Source organism: Tamandua tetradactyla, chromosome 17, assembly GCF_023851605.1.
Source record: "Tamandua tetradactyla isolate mTamTet1 chromosome 17, mTamTet1.pri, whole genome shotgun sequence".
Lineage (NCBI taxonomy): Eukaryota > Metazoa > Chordata > Mammalia > Pilosa > Myrmecophagidae > Tamandua > Tamandua tetradactyla.
This window is the reverse complement of record NC_135343.1, coordinates 29,591,765-29,609,270: the sequence shown is the minus strand read 5'-3', so window position 1 is coordinate 29,609,270 and position 17,506 is coordinate 29,591,765. Positions and strand designations below refer to the sequence as shown.

The 17,506-nt window shown below is 33.0% G+C and overlaps 1 long non-coding RNA gene across 3 annotated transcripts in view; it reads left to right on the top strand.

Moving 5' to 3' along the window:
• LOC143661539 (uncharacterized) overlaps window positions 1-17,271 on the top strand; it is a 416,410-nt gene extending 399,139 nt beyond the window's left edge. For all 3 annotated transcript variants that reach the window (XR_013164667.1, XR_013164665.1, XR_013164666.1), the window contains one exon: window positions 16,987-17,271. This is a non-coding gene — a long non-coding RNA (uncharacterized LOC143661539). The remainder of the gene's footprint in view (window positions 1-16,986) is intronic.
• The last annotated feature ends 235 nt before the right edge of the window (window positions 17,272-17,506 follow it).

Genomic DNA, 17,506 nt, shown 5'->3' with positions numbered 1-17,506 from the left:
TTGTATATACTGCACAGGATTCCAAATTATCAGACAAATTTACCCTCCTGGATAACTGCATTTCCAATCGTGACTTACACTGAAATGGTTGACTGGATTCATCTTCAGTTAAATCCTCACATGAAACACTGTTCTCTGGGGATTTGCTTTCCAAAAGCTCAGAATCTTCCAAAACAGCAATTTCTGGTTCCTTTGTTGCCAAGAGTTCAGGTCTCAACTTATTACTTTCATCTTACATTTCACAATAAGCTGCAAGGAGAAATCAGGCTGCATTTTCCACATTTAGCTTGGAAATCTCAGCTAAATATCCAAGTTCATCACATTCAAATTCTACCTTCCATCCAACATCAGAACTCAATCTTGCCAACCTCTCTGCTACTTTAAAACAAGAGTCACCTTTCCTACAGTCTCCAATAACACATTCATCATTTACTTATATGGTCTCATCAGAAATATGTTTAGCATCCATATTTCTTTGACAGTCTCTTCAAAGCAGCCAAGTTCTTTTTTTATCAGGTGCCTCACTGTTCTTCCAGCCTCTACCCACTGCCCAATTCCAAAGCCATTTCCACAATTTTTGTATTTATAGTAGCAGCACCTCACTCTCCTGGTTCGAAAATACATTTTAGTTTCCTAGGCTGCTTCAGCAAATAACACGAAATTGTTTGGCTTAAACAATATGAATTTATTTGCTTAGTTTTGAAGGCTAGGAAAACATCCAAATCAAGACATCATCAATACTTAAAAAGAGAAAATTCAGTAATCTAAGTAAGAATACTGACTAGTTTTTTTCAATTCTTCTAAGAGAATTTTTCTTTTCCTATTTGAGTTTCCTCTGGAATGGATTGCTCCTAAGCCCCCCCCCCCCCCCATGGCCTCCTTGCCCCTTTCCTGCCTGTCGCTGGGAAGGTGGAGTTGCCTACCTGATTGGTAAATTTAAGTGTATTCACTCTAACTTCCTCCCTCCTTGAGGAAAGCACAAGTTGGGTTACTTGTGGCAAATTGTTCTTCCCCTGTTGTGGCTGCCCAAATAGCAGGCTCGTTGATTCTCTTGCTGAGTTATAGGCTTTACCATGGCCATTACCAAAATAAAGGTGACCATTTGGACTCCAATCTGGCTTATTTTTGTTTTATTTATTGATTTATTTCTGTTTGAGCTTATTGAGTGATCTCTCAGAGCCAACCTTTATTAATCAGTAATTTTAGATCTCCATGCAGAAACCATAAAAGGGACAAAAGAATCGCAGTATTTAAAATGCTCTCCTGTTTTCAACTCCAATGTTAAAGAGGCAGAAATTTTAGACAATTGTTTCAGCTCATTTATTTGTAATAAATCATGTTTTGGATTTCTAGAATTTGAGCAAACGTTGTATGCATTTTTCTCAGAACAGTTTCTGTTATTTTTTCTTCTTCGTAATGATTTTCATATGTGTTACTTAAACTTTTCTAATTATAAATGTTGGCTAGTGCACAGATATACAGAATGAATTCATGCACTTGTCTTTCATGATAATGGAAAGTGATATGCATAATCCACTCAAAAATATTTCTGGATTTCTCCTCAAGCTTTTCAGATTTCTGGAGTAAAATATCTCTTCAATTTTCATAGCTACTTTAATGTTTATGAACACACCCACATACAAGCACATGTACACCCACGCTTCCAACATCATGTAAAATGTTTAATTTCAAATAAACTACCATTTATAATCACCAAAATATCTATTTTTGTGGTGAAAGGAATTATAAAATACTTAAACATTATACTTATATGAGCGAGGATATTCATTGTTCTCTCTCTTTTTTTCAACTTTCTCCAATTACTCCTCTATCTTTCCACCAGCCATCGACTTCTCTTGCTTTTAATAACATTCCACATTTAATTCTGATCAATGTTGGCCTTCTTTTGATTCTTCAGACAGTCATTTTATTTTCAGACAGGCATTATAATTTAAAGAATATCCTAAGTTTAAGTAAATAACTAATGGTATTCATACTTTAATATCAGCCCATTCCTTCTTTCTTCATGAAAGTTTCTTAAACCAAACTGTTGCAGAATGTTTCCTCCTTATTTTTAGCTAATAGCACGTATTCACTGTACTAGTTATCTATCATTGCAAAACAAACTACCTCAAATTTTATTGGCTTTAAACGATGCATATTTATTATCTAATGTTATCTTTGGGTCAAGAATCTGGGCATAGCTAGCTGGCTACTCTGCTTCAGGGTCTCCCACAAGCCTGTAATCAGCACCAGCCAGAGGTAAAACTTATCTCAAGGCTTAACTGGGTGAGACAAAATCCTCTTCCAAATTAACTCAGTGATTGCTGTCCAGATTCAGTTCCTTATGGGTTGTTGGTTGGAAAGCCTAAGGTCCTTGTTGGCTATTAGTTGGAGGCTGCCCAAAATTCCTTGACATATGAACCTCTGCAGAATGTCAGCTGACTTCATCAGAGTGAGCAAGCTGAGATGGCAAGAGAGAGTGAGTGAGAGCAGACCAGAAAGAGAAAGAGTGGGGTTTTTCGTAATCTAATAATGGAGAACACCAAAATAACCTTTTCCGTTATTCTGTTAATCAGAATCAAGTCACTAGGTCCAGCTCACACTCAGGGGGAGGGGATGCAGGTTATAAATTACAGGAGGCAAGGATACTTGAGGGCTCTCTTTGAAAGCAACCCACCACTCGCCCAGCATCTATTCACTTACACCCCAAGGATTTCTTGACCTGTTTTATGTACCATTATGCAGTGCTTATTTGTATCTTCATTTTTCTAGAAGATGGCAAGGTCCCCAAACTTTATTCCCCTTTGTTCCTTTCTGGTACATTGCCAAGTAGTCAAATCCTACTCTTAGAGGTAAGAAGGAACTTATTTATTCATTTTGTGCTATATGTTCCATAAAACATAAACCATTTTATGCCTCATATTTAGAAAATATGTACATAAGCTTATTCTAGTACCCTCCTATATAATTCAAGAGAAACAGAATTCTATCTATCATTCTTTTTTTTTTTTTTTTTTGCATGCATGGTGCGGGAATCAAACCCAGGTCTCCCTCATGGAAGGTGAGCATTCTACCACTGAACCAACTGTGCACCCTCTATCTCTTCTTTAATGAGTAATTTTTGAAAATTTTAGTCCTATGTTCAACCAAAATCCTCATATCTAGAATTGGGAAAAGTTCTCAGTATTGATGGAAACTGTTTATAATTTTCAAACCAATGCTTTTGTGCCTATGCTAGTTCTTTGAAAATAATATTTAATAATCTTAGTTGTTTTTAATGTATTTTTGTTTTCCCACTAACCAAATAGCATAAAGAAAACTCCCTTCAATAAAAATGAAGGCAAATTAATATAATATCTCTTAAATAAAGACTATTAGGATGCACACTGTAACAACACAACTGTAAAAGCGCCATTAAAGGGCAAATAGTTGTAGTGGGCATTTTATAGAAGACAAAAAAAATGCATTGTTGAAAATGTATTCCTCAATAATGTCCTCTTAACTGTTCTATTGTACCAAATATATGAATGTACATCAGACACATATAAACTCTTAATTTTTGTCTTGGGATAGTATTTGCTGTAGCAAATTTAATAAATCCAGGCTTAATGCATTTGCCTTTTTGGTGTTTCAGTTCCATATAAGACTTTAAATTAAAATTTACATCAATTTCTTATTGCCAAAATGAATTTTGTTTTGAAAACAAAAATTCTTGAGCATATGAAAGTGAGAAACTAATTGTTTCAGCCATATATAGTTTGCCAGAGTTTACTAGGAAATAGTTTCGGGCCCTAAAATATCAACAAATGTAGGGTTGGTAAAATGAGGGTAGTATCTGATGAAGGCAGGCAGAAAAGGCAAAATATAAACATACAAGGAGAAGAAAATAATAGGAGGAACTCAAATTTAAATGTACAGTCAGTTTAACTATAACACAATTGTTTTCCTAAATTTCACTGACTTACACATAAATGTGCAATAAAAAAGCACAGAAATCATGGGGAAAATGAGTTAGGAGCAAAAAAACTAAAAGTCTTTATTAGTAAACCTTCAATTTCCCAGCTGCTCAGACACATACCACGCAAAGGCTTTGCTTAAACAATGGGAATTTATTGGCTTATGATTTTAAGGCTAGGAGAATCCAAAATCAAGAAGTCACCAAGATAATGTTTTCTCTCTAGAGACTGTGGTGTTTGGGGGCCGACAGCTGGCCATCCTTGGTTCCTTGGCTTTTCCGTCATATGGCAATGCATATGGCAACATCCTCCTTTCTCCTCCAGGTTCTGTGCACTTCCAGTTTCTTACTCTTCTATGTATGTGATTTATCCTTTATAAAACCTCCAGTAATAAGATAAGGCCCAACCTCATTCAGATGAGTCACATCGTAACTAAAATAACATCTTCAAGGTCCTCTTTACAAGGGTTTCACAACCATAGCTAAGGACCAAGATGAAGAACTTGCTTTCTACCGTGCTACGTAATTCAAACTACCAGAAGCACATTAAAAATTATGATAGGAACCAAATTCAAGATAGCAGCATAGTTTTACACATGCCATATGGTTAAGAAATACATAAACACTTCAATAATATGGCACTTAATTGTGAAGAATATAAGTTTCTTCGTGGAAGTGGACATCAGAAGAGTAGCAGCCCGTGAGCTACTGTGAAGTAGGGGAAGGAGGGTTTTCCGAAATCTGATGGAAAGTTTTTAACACCAAATATGGACGAGCGTGGGTCTTTGTCCTCTGAGAAAATATCAGAGTCAAGTGATCATTCACAGCCCAAAATCCTACTGCATGTTTTCTGCCTTTGAGATGTAGTCCTTTGAGACATGAGTTTAAAATAGATATTTACTCCATCAAATTTGAAAAATTGATCTAATGCATCGCCATTTTTTGCAATAACTTCTGAATCATCATTGGTAATTCTCTTGCAGTTTTTTTTCATCTGCACTTGTAACTTTGCATGACAGCTGAAAGGTTTGTAAAGTGAAGTGATGTTCAAATAACTAAAATAGCCTCTACTAGCACTAAAAGGAGGCACTTTTACAGAATTTGGTGATTTCCTTTTAAAGTCTTCATATATAAATAATGCTTTCTCTCTGATTGTGAGACATGCTCCTGAATTTTTTGCTGCTTAGGATTCAAGTCTATGTTTGGCACTTTTTTCTGAAAACTTTATATCTTCCACCCTTTCCTTCTCTACAGGCAGGAACATATAATAATGGGTGTTATTGATTTTTTATTGTTCATATTGGAAAAACTGGGTGTCCATCACAGGTGGAGCTAAACCTATTTCCCTTTCAACCATATTCCATTATAACAAAATTCCTATAGATATGATTCTGGATTAAACCGTATCGTAACATAATTTTTAGAGCCACTGTTATGTTAGACAATATTGTTAGGACTTAACAGAGTTTTATGTAATGAATTCATATCTATAGTGCAGCCAACTGTCAAGATCCATACTGTAGATAATATCTTGCAGAGGTGTTTGCCAAGTCTTTATTTTTTATTCTAATTTAAGATTTCTTGCATGAAGACTTATTTTAGCCATCTTCCCCACTAAAAATTGTAGATTAAAGATTCTCTGTTCTGATTGAGGCCAGGAAAATTAAGCAGGTAATAGGAGAATCTGACTTAGAAATTAACAGTGCCTCTTTCCCCATTGTGTCATTATAAAACATACAGAAATAGTTTTTTGGTCTGAATTCTCCAGAGATTAACAATTCATGTGAGTGCCTTTTGTTCCACATCCCTGCTAATACTTAACACTAATGCAGTTGACAGTCTAGTAGTTTTACAAAATAATTATAGATTAAATGTGCATTTCCCTGACTAAATGGAAAAATTAGCATCTTCTTATATGTTTGTTTCCTTTTCTGATCATTGATTTTTCATATAATTTGCCCATTTTATCATTTTTCCTTATCCATTTGAAAGCTCTCATGTGTATTATAAATATTTTGTCAGTCTCTACTTTTCCTTTATTTATTATACCAGCTGTCATGCACACTTTGGGAAAACTGGTAATACAATACTTATCATAAAATATCATAGTTACTGAGTTTCTACTTTACTAAAGAACCATCATATAAATTTGTTTACTTTAAATTTTTAGGGGTAAACTTTCTATTCTATTAAATGAATAACGAATTGTTCCAATACCATTGGTTAAAGTATCTTTTTTTTAACAGTTTACAGTTTAATCTTTTACAATTTGTGATGGTTTGCAATTTAAATGCCACATGTATTTATAGTGCCTATAGATCTAATATGGATCATCTATTCTGTTCTCCTAGCAATGAAGCAGATTTTTTTTTTCCCATTTGTCAGTTCCTAAGTCAAACTTAATGATGATACTGGTCCAATTTTGAGTTTTAATTTCTCCTGGACCAGAGTTTCCTCATTATTCTTCACTTTTATAATTTTTTTCATTTTTATTAGATACTTCTTTTTACATATGCACTTCAAATTCATCCTATATAGTTGAACAAAAATACTCATTTGGATTCTAAGTCTAATTTAATTTAGAGATTAATGATATTTTGGTGATAATGTCTCCTCTTCTAGCAATACATAACACTCTGTTTAGTCCTTATATTACTTAATAAAATTTTGTAGATTTTACCATTTAGCCTTTTAGATTTTTCTTGTTGATTTTCTACTTAAAAATTCATAGCTTGTATTGTTTTTGTGAAAGAAGTAATCATTTTCATTTTCTGTTATTATTTCTAGTAGAGGTAAAAAATTTAGGACAAACGTTTATTTCTGTATATCTATATGAATTTTACCTGCTAATTAATTTCTGTTTAACTTTTCTTACTTTTGCTAATTCCCTGGAAGTGTATAATTATATAATCAGACGTCCTACCAAGAGATGTAACCATTTAATTAATATTGTTATGGTGTAATTTTTTTATATTATCATTTTTATAATTTCATTTCTTTTCATATTGCATTAGTTAGAACCTCAAAATGCATATTAGTAATTATACTAGTCAACTCTTGTTTCATTTTTACCTTAACCAGATTGGATTTAGCATTTCCTTGATTATGGTATTATTTACTGTTGATTTGGGTTAAATATTTTCACATCAGGGGATAACAGAATGCAGTAGTCACTCTTCTTTTATCTTGTTATAAAATCATGGTCATCAGAAGAAATACACTTTCCACTTCCCATCACTCATTTTGAGTCTTTACATTTGTGTGAACTGAACGGCTGAGCCTAAATCAATGAGGATATACAAAACTAGGAATATACTTAAGGGGATGCAACAACCAAGAGAAGAAAAGGCAAGATGAATATGTAACCAGGTGTTTTCCACTGATATGGAATGTTCCACAAGTCACTTGACAATCTTATTTAGTTAAAATAATGAGTACTCAAAGAGAGCCAATGAAATAACAGCAACAACAAAAAGTTTTATAGAAAAAAATGCAAAGGAAACAATTAGTTTCAGTTCCACCATAAAATAGAGCATGGATGTTATCATTCCCATCCTTATAACAATGACAAAAAGTTTAACCATCTGAAAATCAACAGCTGTTCTTCTGTCCATCAAAGAACCAAAGTAGCAGGGCAAACCACTGCAATCCTATCAGGAGAGAGACGTTAATTGAGAGTGACAGCTGAGATCTGCTTGCTTAGAGGAGGCACAGGTGGATCCATAACCTAGTAAGATCACCTAAATGAAAATTTTAGCTAATTTCTGGAAAATGAGAGTTAAATGGGTAAATACCCACTACATGGATACCATAAAGAGAAGAAAGAAAGAACAGAGAAGATAAATATTTTATTTGTGGCCAAGAAATTTCCAAAATTAATGACAGGCACCAAACTAAAGATCCAGGAAGTTCAGAAAAAAAGCAAGATAAATAATAATCATAATAATAGAACTACGTCTGAGTATTTCATATCCAAATTGCAGAAAATCAAAGACAAAATCTTGAAATCACCTTGCTGGGGACTCTTTACCTATCAAAGGACAAAGATGAGAATTACAGTGGACTTATCAGAAATCATGCAAGCAAGAAGAGAGTGTAGTAAAATATTCGAAATGCTGAAAGATGTAAACCACCAACCTTCAAAACCGATGGAGAAATAGACGTAGTTAGAGAAATGATACCTGAGAGAATTTATCATCAGTTGACCTGCTCTGCAAGAAATGCTAAAATAGCTTTTCAGTGAGGAAGAAAATGATATAGGTCAGAAAGTCTGATTTACAAAAAAAAAAAAAAAAAAGGAAGTGTGTCAGAGAAGGAATAAAGGAAATTAAATTAAAATATTTAATTTTCTCATTCTTAACTGATCTAAAAGTTAACTGTCCATTTAAAGTTATAGGAGTAACAATATTTGGGGTGATTATAACGTATGGATAAATAAAATGAATGACAGCAGTGTCAAAAGAGGAGGAAGGAATCAATAATTAATAGAAGGTGCTTAAACTACCCAAGTAGAAGCAGGGTTGTTTGAAGATGGATTTCAGTTATATTTTGAAATCTAGGGCAATTACTAAAATATTCTTCAAAAGAATTATAGTTTAAATGTTATAGAGGAGATGCATTAGAAATATAAAATGCTCAGTTAAAACCACATAATTTGAGGTGGGGAAAACACCAAAGAACAAGTGAATAAATAGCAGTTACAAATATGCTCCATATTACTCCACATACATCAATAATAACTTTAACCATGAATGATTTAAATACAGCAATTAAGAGACTAATATTTTCACAGTGCATTTTTTAAAAGCAAGATTCACCAGTATGTTGTCTACAACAAGCCCACTGTAAATGTAAATACTCAGATAGGTTAAAAGTAAGGAAGTGGAGAATGAAATCCTATGCTAACACTTAACAAGATAAAGCTAGAATAGCTAATTTCAGATAAAACAGATTTCAGTACTTATTGAAAGTGGCAATAAATAATAGTAAAAAGTCAGTTCTCCAAAATATAACAGTCCTAAGACAGTGCTGCACCTAGCAACAGAGAATCAAAATGCACTCAGCTGACAAAAATTTAAGGATATATAGACAAATCCACTATTATAATTGGAGACTTCAACACCAATCTTTTATTAATTGATAAATCATGCAATCAAAAAATCAGTAAGGATACAGTTGAACAGCATTATCAATAACTATGATGTAATTGACATTTATAGAATATTTTATCCAACTGCAGAATATACATTCTTCTACAGCTCACATAGAACATTCACCAAGGAAGACCACATTTGAGTCATAAAACACACCTAAAGAAATTTAAAAGTATAGATACCTACAAAGTCTGTTCGTAGCCATGGTAGAATTAAATTAGAAATCAATAACAGAAAAGGGGATGGATAATTCCAAAATATTAAGAAATTAAACAATTTACTTCTAAATTACACATGTCAAAGAAGTCGTAAGGAAAACTTTTTAAATATTTGGAATTAAGTACAAATTAAAATGCAGCATGGGAAATTTGGGGGATGCAGTGGAAAGAGTGCTCAGAGGGAAAATATATAGAATGGAATGCATATGTTAGAAAAGAAAGACAGATTGGGCAATCAGTGATTAAGAAGTACAGAATTTTCAGTAAGGCATATTTAAACGTTCCTAGATTGTAAGCTCTTACAGCAGTCACATTGATTGCTGAGTTTTAACCATTATTTCTAAATTCTAAGATGCTGAGCTCTTTGTGTATAACCTGTAACAGCAAACCCACCTCTAGCTTCAGCCCTAAGCAGCCACTAATATACTTTCTGTGTCTAAAGAGTTCCCTATTCTGGACTGAAATATGGATGGAATCATATTTAAATGATCTTTGTGACTGGCTTCTTTCACTTAATGTAATGTTTTAAGTTTCATCCATATTGTAGTATGTATCAGTATTACATTCTTTTTATGATCAAACAATACTCTATTGTATGAGTATACTGTATTTTGTTTATCCATTCATCTATTGATGACCATTTAGTTTTATTGGCTTTTTGGCTATTATGAATAATGGCAGCATTTGTGTACAATTTTTGGAATGGACACATATTTTCATTTCTTTCCTAAGAGTGGAATTGGGGGTCATCTGGTAACCCTACATTTAATCATATGAAGAGCTGCCGGACTGTATTCCGGATGCACCATTTCACATTCCTAGCACCCATTTATTAGGGTTCTGAGCTCTTCGTATCTTTTCCAACACTTGTTTTCACCTGAATTTTTGAGTCTAGCCATATTGCTGTGTGAAATTACATTTCATGTGGTGTTGATTTGCATTGATGAATGGTGTTGATCATCTTTTCATGTGCTTATTGGCCAATTGTATATTTTCCTTGGTGAAATGTCTATTCAAATCCTTTCTCTATGTTTTTATTGATTTATTTGTCTTTTTAACATTGAGTTGTAAGAGTTATTTATATATTCTAAATACAATTCCCTTATCAGATATTTAATTTGCAAATATTTTCTGCCAGCCCGTGAGTTGTTTGCATATTGTTGATATCCTTCAAGGCAAAAAAGGTTTTACTTTTAAAGAAGTCCAATTTATCTATTTTTCTCTTTTGTTGCTCATGCTTTGGCATGAAATTTAACTTGCCTCTGTCCCCTTGTTTTCTTCCAAGAGTTTTATCGTTTTAGCATCACATTTACATCTTTGATCCATTTTGAATTAATTTTTGTATATGGTGTGAGTCAAGGGTTTAATTTTTTGTTTGTTTTTTGTTATTGTTTATTGGCATGTGATGATCCAGTTATCCCAGCACTATTTGTTGAAAAGACTCAATTGAGTGGTCTCTTTGAAAATCAGATGGATGGGTTTATTTCTGGACTCTCAATTCTTTGTGTATAACCTCTGCCAATATCACACTGTCTTGATTACAATCATTTTGTGGTAAGTTTGAAGTCAGAAAGCCTGAGTCCTTCTACTTTGTTTTTCATTTCATAATTGTTCTGGCTATTCTCTATCTCTTATAATTACATATGAATTTTAGAATCACCCTGTCTTAAATCAATTTGATAGGGAATATGTTGAATTGGTAGGTGCGTCTGAGGACTATTGCCATCTTAACATATTAAATTTTCCAATCCAAGAGCATGGGCTATAAACCCTAAGCTACTAAACACCATAGCAGTTGAATGCATAAAATGAAACTCCTAAAAATAAAAGAAAATACTTTTAAAAACATAATTATAATGGGTGATTTTACTATATGGTTTTTAAAGTGGAACAGATCTAGTAGTCAATTCTGAAGAGTGTAACCAGCAAGCATGAATTTATATGTGGTAGATAAATAAAATTTAGAATAGAGGAATCCCTGGCACTCAATTTACAAGTTCTTACAACTTGCTAGCCAAAGTTCTGGGACTAAATAAATTTGAATTGAAATAAAAACTCTCATAAACATTCCTATAATAGAATATGGATGAATTATATTTGAATATATATTTACTATAATTATATATATATATATAAAACCATGTTATCCAAGTGAAAATATGTAACATATTCTTGTCTTTGCAAACTACAAATATTAGCTCATACCTAACAACCAAACAATCAATTTATTTCATAACTCACAAACTTTCAAGGTTGTGTCCTCTATCATACTCCAATGAATTAAAAATAAACCATGAAATGATGAAAAACTCTGAAAGGATCGGACATTTAAACTGTTTCCTAAATAAACTCTAAACCATATGACAAATCTAAACTGAATTTAAAACTAACTAGAAAATAACAAAATAGTTTTTTAAATAACAAAACCACTGGGACAGAGCAAATGTACACTCAGAAGAAATTTTATAGTTTTAAATGATTTCATTTATAGAGTAGAAATGTTGCAAAGAAGTGAACTAAATTAGCAGATGAAGAAATAAGGAAAAGAAGCCACACAAAAGGCTGTAAGAAAACTAAATTATAGTAGACCAAAACTGAAACAAAAACCTTAATGCTTATAAAGGTCAAAAAACACAAGATTATTTTCTGTTTATTTTTTTAAGAACAGTGGAAGTCATTAATGTCTCAAAGGTCTTAATGGGGAGAAATGGGGTAAAAATATTGCAATTGAGAGAGAGAGGTTATACCACAAATAAAGGAGAAATGAAAGAATTAAGAGTATATTATATGCACTTCAATGACATAAAACTTGGAAACTGAATGGAAATTGTTGGAAAAAATAAATACATATTATACACATGTATAAACATTTCACCACATAAAGTAGAAAACTTAAAAAGACAATTTACTCGTCAGGTTTGTGAGATTCTAAGTCATCTTGGACACACTGGCATTTAGTTGTAATTGATGACAATTTTCTCCACATATTTGTCCAACTGATCACATCAAAATGCGAAATTGGCCAGGAGATGGGTAGTTTGGTTCAAAAATATAAAAGAATAAAGACCCGTCAGCAATTACTTCGCTAATGTGTAATCTATATTATTTAAATATTGATGGCTTATGATTGCTTTAAATCAAACAAAAATGTATTAGGATTTTGGCAAATCAGTTCTATACAGGCTACAGTTTGAACACATTCACTACAATGTTCTGTTAAAATAAAAAATAAACAGGGCTGTTTGTGCAGATTTGTATTTTCTGAATCTGTCGTAAGCAGTTTTCCCTTCAGATCAATGCATACTTACAGATTTCACTTTTTAAGTTACCTGGACTTTCCCATCAGCAGCTCCTTAGGTTCAGTAAAACAGATATTACATAATGGCTATTGCCAGTATGATGCCATCAAATTAGTAGGTGTTGGGACAACAAACAGACAAACAAAACCATAAACATTAGCTCTAGCCTACAGATATTAGATAACCAGCAATAAGAGGCATTCTAGATCACTGAGTAAAACAGGTTCACAGCATAAATTTGATTATAAATTATTGTTCTGAGTAATAAATATGATCATAAACTAGTGAAGTCAATTATGAGTTGTATTAACATTTTAATTAAGGCAGAATTAACAATTTTGAGAAAGCTTGCCTTAACAATCTTATAGTTTCTAAGCACATTAATTTCTTTAAACATGTTGGATACAAATAACTGAAAACAACAATCAGGTTTATAAACTAAACAAAGTAAACACGAATAAAAAACTCATGATAAATTTAATACCAACCATAATTCGTGAAACGCATTTTGATAAGTTGAATTTGGTTAAATCTCTTTTTTTGTTCTTCATTAACATTTTATTGGCCCAACTTACGCTGAAAAATAAGTAGTTCTTCTATCTACAAATAAAGATGTATTTAATTGTTTTCCTTTCCAGAACTATAAAAGCAATTAAAGTTTAAAATAATCATAATCACCATAAGAGAGGTAAAAGAGGAACTCTCATGCAAAAATTTACGAAGATTATTACAGGATGATTTATAATAAGGAAAACATGAAAATATGGCCAGTGCAAAGAGTAGGAAGTAGTTAAATAAGTTGGCATACCTACAGCATGGACTATTTTAAAAATAAAAAATTGTCTTGAATCATAATTGAGTTCAGAAAATGATCATGTGTAATGTTAAAAGAGAAAGCATTGCTCTAAACTGCATATACACATGCAGTGTTTATATATCTGTGTATCTGTTTGCATATTTAGAAATTAAAGTAATGCAGGTGGATAATTTTTTAAAATATGTATATGTGTATATTCCTTAGTAAGGCTCTTATGTCCTCTGAGCTCTCTCTGCTCTCTGGTGCAGGATGGATGATGCTCCAGGGAAGCAGAATTTCAGGCAGTTTAACGCATAGGATGTTTATTAAGGGCTGAGAGAGAAGTTGGGTTGCAGTGCAGGCCTTTTGGCTTCAGCCAGCCCTACAAGGAGATATGGGCTAATACAGCCTCTCAAAGATGTCCTCCACTGGACCAAAATGCCCAAGTCCTTATATTCATCCATCAGTTATTGGATGTAGCCTGCCTTGGGAGGGTCTGACCTCCTGCAAGGTGATTCCCTGTAGCTGAGACAGTCCCAGAAGCAGCTGACAGCTGAGCACTGCCTCCTAACAGACTCCCAGCTTCTGGAACAAGTCTTTCCTTGAAGGGACATCTGGGGGCTACATCTCCTTGGCCACCGCTCTCTGAATTTTGAACCTGGCTAAGGGTATAGTTATTCCACACAATACAATAGAAACATGGATAAAATTAAACTCATATTATATGCCCAAGAATCCAATCCCTTACCCACCTAGGCTTTAAAGAAAACATTTCTCCACAAGAAAAATACTGGTAAACAATGTGTTATTGGGGGTATATTTTGCGAACTACATAAAGACCCACAGAAACATGTATATTATAAGTAGGTGATTTGACCAGTAGATGATTTCTCTTCCACTATAACCTTATTTGCTACTGCAGATTTGAGTCTTGAGGTTTTATTGGCAGAGGCTTTAGGTGTTGTTTTGTTGTTTTTAATTGTCGCCACTAATGTGTACACATGCTTTATAACTTTATATCACAAAGTTATCTAAATGGTATTTACTGTATGCCAATCTATTAGCCCATTGGTCAAACATTTGTTTGGCTATCTAGGTCATTAGTAGGTAAAGCATGAGCAACTAAATAAACATGCAGGTTCATTTTATCACAGCATTGTAGTTTGTAGAAAGCAGAGTAATAAATGTGTTTATCAGTTAATAATTATGTTTTCTACCAAAGCCATATAAATGGATGCTAAGGACGTAATATTAATGGGTTTCATGCAAGTATGAATTAGAACAATTTTGGACATTTGCTAGCACACAATAAATTAGGAAATCTCTAGTGTGAAATATTTATTTCACAGCTGAAAATATTGTATATTAGTTTCATTACATTAAATGTCTATATTTTTGTCTTTTAGTCTGCTATTTAAAATGTAGTAAAAAATCTAAGACATAATGGTAAAATAATACTCTCTAGGCTATGTCAAAGGTTCCTTTATATACATTTTTTATTTTAACTTAACCAATACTTTTGGCTAGTTGAACTTCTAAAATAGCAAACATTGAAGGAGAAAACTTACAGATTCAGTCAACGCTCTATCAAGCATATTTTCTCTCTTACACTTAATAAATAAATTCTGATTATCTATGAAAAGTTCATTTTTTAACTTGCAGTAACAATTTCTTAAAATAACTGGCATTATGATAATGATTGAATATGCAATTTTAAATAGCTAATTAGACTAATAAACCAAACAAATTGCTATATATTCTTATGTGTGATCAGTTTGTAGTATCAAAGAGACAAATAATTCCTCAGAATTTTGGACTCCTCAAAGACCTAAACAAAAGAATAATTGATTTTTATAGGTACACTGTATATTTTTCAGCAGGTAAATCAGTCAAGGTGACAACATTTGCTTAAGTCTGATTCTTAGAAAAGAAGCAGTATTTTATATCATGAGGCAATAGAAACTGTTTAAGAATGGCAAAGTTTATTACAGACAATGCTGAAGAAATCCAAAATAAATCAGTGTCTTTAATAAAATGCTCCATCCATCATACTATAGACAACATTTTACTTTTTTCATGCCAATATATTTCTTTGGTGGTTTCATGGCAGAGTAATAAAAGCACAGGCATTGAAATGAGACAGACCTGCCATTTACTAGCTGTGTGATGCTGAGCAATGCATTTGGGTTCTCTCCATCCCAATTTCCTCATCAGCCAAATAGGAAATCTAAAACATACTACACAGGTTCTTTGCATGTCCCTTCCACTTATGGTTGTTTTTATTTGCATTTGTTTAGCATAGAAATACTAGTCTCTTTTTGAGGGTGCATGTTTTTCATGTGATGAACTCAAAAGATATCCATTAGTGGTCACTCACCTGGATACAGGAGTTATCACTTCCCTAACTCCTGGGGGGTGTCAGCTCACAGTTTATCACATCTCATGATTCTGTGTATACCATATGTCTTACCAATGGACTAAGACACAGGCCACATAAACTTCAGATTCTTTGGCATTTTTTCTCTACTATTTATTTCAAAAGGAAGTTCATTGTACCCAAGGCAGTACAAATATTTAAAGAACACAGAATTTGTGCGCTTTTGTTTCTGTTGACTAATGCTAGAACTCTGGAAAGCCCTAAACAATTTTAATATATGTCTATTAGTGCAACCACGAACTTGGAGGAAAAACAGTAATTATACACATGAGAAAACTGTGTAAGACCAGATAAGTCAAATAATTTGGACAAGGTCAAAGACCTTCAAGAAACCTAGTCAGGTTCTCAGCCTATAAAGGCTCTGTCCTATATTCCTTCTGATGAAGAGCTGATGTTTGCAAAACAACATCTCAAGGAGTATTATAAATAAAGTGAATGTTTTATTTGATTCACAACATTAGAACCGTTCAGATTGTCTGAATGTTGAACAATATTGGTAACTGTGTAATTTGCAGTTTAGAGCCTCCACATAGCAAAGACAAAGAACCATGACTCAGAAGGCTGTCGCATATCTACATCCCATTTGTAATTTATCCACTCTAAGGGTCTAGGCATTTCTATACTATTTTGTATGCTTGAAAACAACATAATTGAATTAAGTTGCTCCTTCTATCTTTGCTTTCTATTAATTATTTTCCTGACATCTTCACAACAAAAGATGAGGCAAATATCAGCACAGCACTTAACTAAATTGATCTGAATTGTAAATCATTTAATAAGAACTGAAGTCATGAAAATTAACTTTTATAGGTAATGAGATTATTATATTATGTCATAGTATTCACTATTATTTACGGAATATTTTATCAAACATGCTTTGGGGATGAGCTGACAGCATAAACTGCACCCTTCACCTCAATTTTTTCATCTATAAAATAAGAGAAATTAATTAGATTATGTTAAAAAATCCTTCCATACATATAGTCATACTTTTCAATAAGATGCTCTGTTGAAAAGTCAAAATTTATGGAATATTCTTTTCACATGGTGCCATTATCAAAATACTTTGAGGGAGAAAGAACCAAGTGGTTAATGCTAAATGTATTTGTCTTTCAATTTTCCTAGTCAGAGCATGATCCTGTGAACAGAATGGATTGGTCACATCTGAATGTGATCCTACACAACTTAAATACAAGACACATTCCAGGTAAGTTGTCTGCCACTGTAGAATAAGGGTCCCCTTTCCTCCAGTTTCCTATAAAATGTTTTTCATTTCTGTCTGAACCCTCATCAGAAGTGCCTTTAACATCCATATTTCTGCCACTAGTCTGTTGATGGTAATTTATGTATTCTCTAAAACAGTAGAGATTTTCTTTATCGTGATCCTCCTCTTTCTTCTGAGTCCTCACAAGCAGTTCCTTCAATGCCCATAATTCTAACAGTCTATTCAAGACAATCTCAGCTTTTACCAACATTTTTCTCAAATGTCTTCCAGTTTCTACCCATCACACAATTCCGAAGATACTTCCATTTTATTTGTTGCAGTAACATCCACTTCAGTTACCAAAATCTGGATTTCTTTTCTGTTGCTACTGTAACGAATTCCCAGATAGAAACTGCTGACAAGGAATTTCTGGGAGAAGGG